Source organism: Miscanthus floridulus, chromosome 19, assembly GCF_019320115.1.
Source record: "Miscanthus floridulus cultivar M001 chromosome 19, ASM1932011v1, whole genome shotgun sequence".
NCBI classification, from domain to species: Eukaryota; Viridiplantae; Streptophyta; class Magnoliopsida; order Poales; family Poaceae; genus Miscanthus; species Miscanthus floridulus.
Window position 1 is genome coordinate 101,134,546 of NC_089598.1, and position 7,100 is coordinate 101,141,645.

The window sequence follows — 7,100 nt, forward strand, 5'->3', positions numbered from 1 at the left end:
TGAGCAAGTTTTTTGCTCAGTCCTTCCTTACAACCATCGCCAGAAATAGCAGGAGCTTGGGTTAGTAGTTACTGCCTGAACGTTGAGGGTTTTCCCAGAATCCTGCATGCCACCCTGCAAAAGCTTGGAGTCAAAGATCGTCCCGAGTATGAGGGCCGTGAGTATGAAAAGTATGACACTAAGCGGTGTGAGGTTACCGTCTACATTGGGAAGAGTGAAGAGTTTCCCGACCTCACTGAAGCCTGGAATGTGACCGCAAGAAGGTCAAGTAGTGCCTAAGAAGGATACCTTTCGGTATCTGGGATCGATGCTACAGAGAGATGGAGATATTGATGCGGACGTTAGCCATAGAATCAAAGCAGGGTGGATCAAGTGGCGACAAGCTTCTGCCTTCTCTGTGACAAGAGGGTACCACAAAAGCTAAAAGGCAAGTTTTATAGAACGGCGATTAGACTGACTATGTTGTATGGAGCAGAATGTTGGCCTACAAATATTCGACATGTTCAACAACTGAGTGTTGTAGAAATGTGTATGTTGCAATGGATTTGTGGTCACACAAGAATGGACCGAGTTCGGAACGATGATATACGTGATCGCCTAGAGGTAGCACCAATTGAAGAAAAACTTGTCCAATATCGATTGAGGTGGTTTAGCCATGTCCAAAGGAGACCTTCAGAGGCACCAGTGCATTGTGGAGTCCTAAGCCAAGCTAATAATATAAGGAGAGGTAGAGGAAGACCGAAATTGACATAGGGATGTAATAAAAAGAGATTTGAAAGCTTGGGATATACCTAGAGATCTATGTTTGAATAGAAGTGTTTGAAAAGCAGCTATTGAAGTGCCTGAACCGTGACTTGGGGCTTTTGGTGGGTTTCAACTCTAGCCTACCCCAACTTGCTTAGGGCTGAAAGGCTATGTTGTTGTTATTGTTGTTGTTGTAATATTCAAGAAAACTTGTGAACTCTTATTCAAGAAATTCACCACTCTGTGATGCAGAAACAAAAGAACCAACAGATCGACGAATTGATGTGGATTCCTTAGATACTAGTGAAGTATTATGGCACCAGTCTTATGTAAATGGAAGTGTTCACGTAGCAAATCAAAAGTAGTGTTTAGGACTGAGCTAGTTTCATTTTATTTTTCAACAATGTTTCAAGTACTGAATTTTAGTCAAGCATTGGTGGACTGAATTGTCAGTAACTGAGTTATCATAAGTAATCAGAAAGCAAAGCACCAAACTAAAAGGAACATACAGGGGGAAAACCTTGAAAAATTGACATAAATTGTGCCACACTGGATGCATAAACAAATCCAGCAGTAAATAAAGACTTGAATAGGAAGATTTTCATTCTTTCAGATGATAAGTACGATGTTCAAAATGGAAAACATCATCATTGAGAGCCTTGATAAATGACAAGAAAACAATAAGAAAGATAAGTAAATATTGAAGAACAGCTATAAGATATAAGAAATACGGCGAGAAGCCCTCCCCACCCTCCCACACCCACACCCAAACCCGCGCACCCGTACACATACGCCCCACAGGACTAGAGTAGACACAAGCTCCAAATAGTGGGTTTAGCAATTCAGTTAGAAATCACATAATTTGGTAACAATTCAGTTTCTCATCCACACCTTATTTCAGTTAGAAATCACATAATTTCCATAGCGAAGGGAGATAGTGAACCATTTAAAATTATTAACAGAAAAACTGTTACCAAACACGTACTTCTCAAGTTCACATTCTATGAGGCCATGACAGTCGCAACAGATAATTATATCCATCACTATCAGCATTGCACTTTGTATATCAATCAAGCTACTTCTCGAAAATTACCATATCAAAAATATATGTTGGGAACAAGGCTACAAAGTCATGTAAATAAGTGCAGACCTCCCCACTTTGATGCACTTATACCTCAAGGCAAGAAACCAACATATAACATTATCACTAATATTTCTCATCCGCAATTTTGGTTTCTTCATATTTTATCAATATAAGAGCTACAAGCAACAGGATAATTCCCTAATAGTCTGGTATTCTATCCATAGGACTCCAACTAGACTCGTCATTAACAACTAAAACTTGATACTTCAGAATGAGATGGTTGAGTTCCAAGGTAAATCTTCACTCTTTCCTACTGAAACTGTGAGATGTTCTCACTCAAAAAATAAAGAGAAAAGAAACGATAATCTTTGATTTTTCAGCCTTCTTTCATAGTTACAAGGTACAATTGAATGATGGAAGCATATCCAATCTCCCGTGCACTAGCTTTATTTCATGTAAAATCCCATTTCTTGATTAGTCCATAGTAAAGGGATTAGCATCCATAAATCATGAAAATTATTGATAAAAAAGAATGGGAATTATGTTACTAATTTGCTTCTCTAGTTCACACTCCATAGAAGTCACAACAAACAACTAAATTCATCACTAGCGGCATTGCACTTTGCCACTTTGTATATCAATAGGGCAACTTTCCTGAATATTACCATATCGAAAAATGGCAAAAAGACTACAACTCATGTAAATAAGAAAAAGCCTCCCCACTTTGATGCAATCTGATACCTCAAGGTAACAAATGAACAAGGAAGAAGACCGACAAGGCGACAACATATAGCATCATCAATATGTCTGATACACAACTTCATTCATCTTTGTTTGAATTGTTAAATATGATACAAAGCTGCTTCAATTCATAGGGATAATATGGCAAATACAAGATGCAAGTGGTATCAAGACATGAAAGCAAGCACATACAGGACAGGATACCATGCATTTTAACTTTGCTAGTAGTAATATTGAAGAAAGATATTAACAAGAAAACATTGCTTTTCATATATTATCTATAAGAGCTACCACCAAGAGGATAGTGACCAGATAGTTATTACTATCCAAAGGGCTCTGACTTGACTGATCACTGACAATTAAATCTTGGTAAAAACCTCAGAATGATACGGTTCTGTTGCACCATCATCAAACTCCCTAAACACTATCTTGCCACTGGCCAAAGCTTCTTTGAGAAGCAAAACGCTTGCTTCTGGTACACCGGGCAAATCCAGTGGAGTGACATTGGGTGAAACTATTAATAATTTCCACAGGGAGCTAGCTTTCCTCAATAGAAAACTGACTAGCTGCACCTCAATGCAGCACCAATTGAAGTTTGTGACCTTTACCATCACAACATCCTGCGGTGGCTCTTCCCTCACCTCATCAACAGAACCTTTCTTGGGCAAATATTTAAATGTCGGGAGCTACAAAGATGAACCATAATCATCCACAAGCATTACAATTAGACAAGATCTCAGGATGACTATGAAGCAATGGAATTTAGAAAACATTGAAGGTATACCTGCACAAAGAGCCTCTCCAGATTAGGACATTGGCAGGCCTTGAGGAACACATAGAGGCCAGCAAGGTTAACAGTTTCCATTTCTAACATGAGTAGCTGTAGCTCTTTCAAACCATGTATTGATACTGGGCCTTGGGGCACTTGGTCGAATATTTGGCAACGAAGAGAAAAGCTAAAAAAAAGGCATGATTAGGTTAAAAGACCTTTGTATTTTTATTTTTGATAAAATCGAACAGCTTGTAGCAAGGTGATTAGGAGACCAGATAAAATAAAATCCAATACAAAGAACATACCGGGAGGGCATTGCAACATATGGTGAGGAAGTTGAGGCCGGATAAATCCTTTGGGAAATAACAATATTTCAACTTATGGTTAACCTGTTTTACTGGGTGAGTAAACCGAATATAAAAATCAGCAAGCGCGGTGTGGCTTTGAACGAAGAACGGCATCTCGAGGAAGTCGCACTGTAGCGGAAGGAGCCAAGTCTAGGCAAACAGGCCAAATTCGCTCTGATGTATCCGTCGCACTCCACGATGGTGACTCTCCTCAGGTTCCAATGCATGATGGTCCAGCGTCTCTTGAAGTCACAATGGCAGCCGCACAGGTCGAGAGTGATGAGGCTTGGGCACAGCGCCATGATTTTGTCAAACCCCGCTTTAATGGGTACTGAGTAGAGCCGGATGACCTCGAGAGCGTGGAACGGCTGGGCGTCCTTGTAGTACATGCTGGAGATGCTGATGCGGCGGAGCGCGAGGAGCGCTGGAGCGGGCTCGATAGCGGCAGGTGGAAGTTGAGCTTGCTGCTCTTCCGCATCTCGATGTGGAGGTCCTCGACGCGGCACTCGGCGGCGTATTCGGTAAAGCGTCGGAGCTCCGAGGACTTGAGCTTGCTGGTCTCGACGACGAGGGAGAAGCGGTCGAGGCGGCGACGCGGGCCCGGCTCGCGAGCCAGCGCGTCGAGCTCCCTCAGTAGGGCGTCGCGGGAGCGGAGTTGGACCTCGACAGAGGCGGGGTACGCCCACCGGTCCTTCCACAGGTCGCGCCACCCGCGCGCGAGCGCCCCCATGCGAATGGCGTCCTTGAGGGGGAGGTGCGTCAGGATGTGCTGCCGCAGCTCGTTCCACCGCTTCGCATCGGTCCCCAAGCTCATCCACCCTCTTCCTCTTCTCTCCGCCTCCGCTGCAGACGCCGGCGCCGCCGTCGGTGCCGATCGCCATCTCCCTCTCGTTCTCCAATTTGGGAACCCGATCTGCTATCGACAAAGAGATGGACTGTTGAACTGGGCCGAAACTGATGCCCAGGGACGCTCAAGCAGAGCCACGGAGTGCGGACTTAATTTTGAGCTTTCGGCCCATGCCGCAATGCATAAACCTTGTACTGGTATGAACGTTTTCTTTGTGCTAAAAAAAATGAACGTTTTCTTTTCTTCTATTTTCCCATTATTAAGAATACTTCTTTTATTTGAAATAATAAAAGAGAAAAAAAACTCTTACGGCTGGATTCTTGCTAGTCAGTACTTGGGAAAAACAAGATGCAGTTCTACAGTAGATGGATAAAACTTCGGAATCACACTTGAAAACGATCATGCAAAATATAATAATAAATAAAACTCATACATGAAGATCCACAGCAACAGTTTTTGACCGTGAGGCCACATAAAACTAATCAGATGATGAATATAATAGACTAAGTAACACCAAAAAGAAAAGATGGTATTGGTATCAATGATAGTATGCATAAATTTCTAAACTCTAATTCAAGAAATTCACCACTCGGTAGTGCAGAAACCAAAGTCCTAACATATACTAGTTAAATATTATCTTATCAACTTATGAAAATTAAAGTTGTTGAGTTAACAATAATATCAAAACTGGCGTTCAACACTGAGCCAACTTTTATTTTATTTTTCAATAATGTATGAAGTACAGAATTTTAGTCCTGCACTGGTGACTAAATTGTCTGTCCTTGTCTCCCTGAGTTATCTTAATATAATTGAGGTATCAATCAACCATAAAAAATATCCTAATATAATTGACTAATTGAGCCTGGATGCATTGTATTATGTTGAGCACTACTATATATCTGAAATATTTTTCTTATAATTATGTATGTGCATTGTTCAAAATCCTAAATGCACCTATGCTGAATGGAACCTAGAGAATTACTGCTCCATATAAAAGATTGCTGTCAGCATCCATTGATTCTGCGATTCATGGATTCAGTAGTATTTGTTCAAACATACCGATAAAGTTTTATTAAGTACGTACAATAGGTCATTGAACTTTGCATGCAGTACCAGCTCGACTTAAGCAGAAAATAACTGTAACTTGAACTGATCCTCATGTATAGACAAGAAAAGCACGCGCAATTTGACTGCAAAAGCAAGCTCGACTTCTGGGTCTTTTATAGTACCATGCACTTGTTGAAGCATCAGGGCATCAGGCCCGAAACATAAAGGTAGCCGGTCCTGGTAGCAGCAACGCAATGAAGAAATGGCTTCACCATGAGTAGAAATATTACATCAAGCAGCCACCATATAGGCCGCTAAAACATGCGAACAACAAAAACCAAGAGCATGACACAGCACTAGATGCACAAGATTACCCTATGATATCATTTAATTATGGGTAGCAACTAGCAAAGATGATAAATTTGAATCAGCAAGCAAACTACCAAACTCATAGGAACTGAAAGGGGGAACTTAATACACATGCTGTGCCACCTCAATGCATAAAAAATGCAGGACTGAATAAAGACGTGAGATAGGAAAGTTTATTCTTTCCGAGTGAAACTCTGAGCTCTATGCACTAAAAAAAACAATGATATCAGATTCTCTGCCCACATTCGTACTTAAGAGGCACAAAGCTCGATTATAATTATAAAGTGTGCTAGGTGCGCTAGCTATAATGTTCAGAAGTGTTTTGATAATTATTGGAAGCCTTAACAAGAAAAGAATAACACAGAAAAGTAAACAGTGCAGGGTACCTATAAATATAACAAAGAAATATGGCTAAGCTGCCCCCCACCCCCACCCCACCCCACCCCAACAAAAAAAAATGTTACTTAAAGTAGACAACAAGCTCCAAAGAGCAATTTAGTATCACAATTCATCTATTTAATGACATAAAGTTATCCAATCTACCATGTGCTACACCATATTTGAGTAGAAATCCCTTTTTCCATGGGGTGCATAGCAAAGGGAGATAGAGAACCATTACTCAATTAGCAGCCATAAACCATGAAAAATCATTGACAACAGAAGTCTGTAACCAAGTTTGCTTCTCTAGTTCGCACCCCACCCCATGGCAATCACAACAGATGATTAAATCCATCAGTATCAGAATTGCACTCTGTTTATCAATCAGGCTACTTCTTGAAAGTTGTCATATCAAAAAATGTTGGCAACAAGACTACAGGCCATGGAAGTTAGCACAGACCTCTTCACTTTGATTCAATCTGATACCTCAAGGTAAATATCAACAAGAAACATAACCGATAAGATATAACATATCATTATGGGAGTTGCTATATTTCAGGTGCATGAATTTGCAGGCAACAATTTTATACAATCAACAAGTATAATTAAAAGGACAACTCACAAGAGACAAGTCATACTTTTTTTTTCTATTAGCCAAATAAACAATGAAAAATTTACATGCTGCCTAAACAACAACGAAAGCTCAGGCACCTAAAATATAGGAGAAGTGTGATCCACAACTTAACTCATATTCGTTTGAGTTATGAAAGA

General features: G+C 40.6%; 1 pseudogene; it reads right to left on the minus strand.

Moving 5' to 3' along the window:
- Nucleotides 1–2,652: 2,652 nt before the first annotated feature.
- LOC136529276 (putative FBD-associated F-box protein At1g61330) lies at nucleotides 2,653–4,569 on the minus strand (annotated as a pseudogene).
- Nucleotides 4,570–7,100: the final 2,531 nt, after the last annotated feature.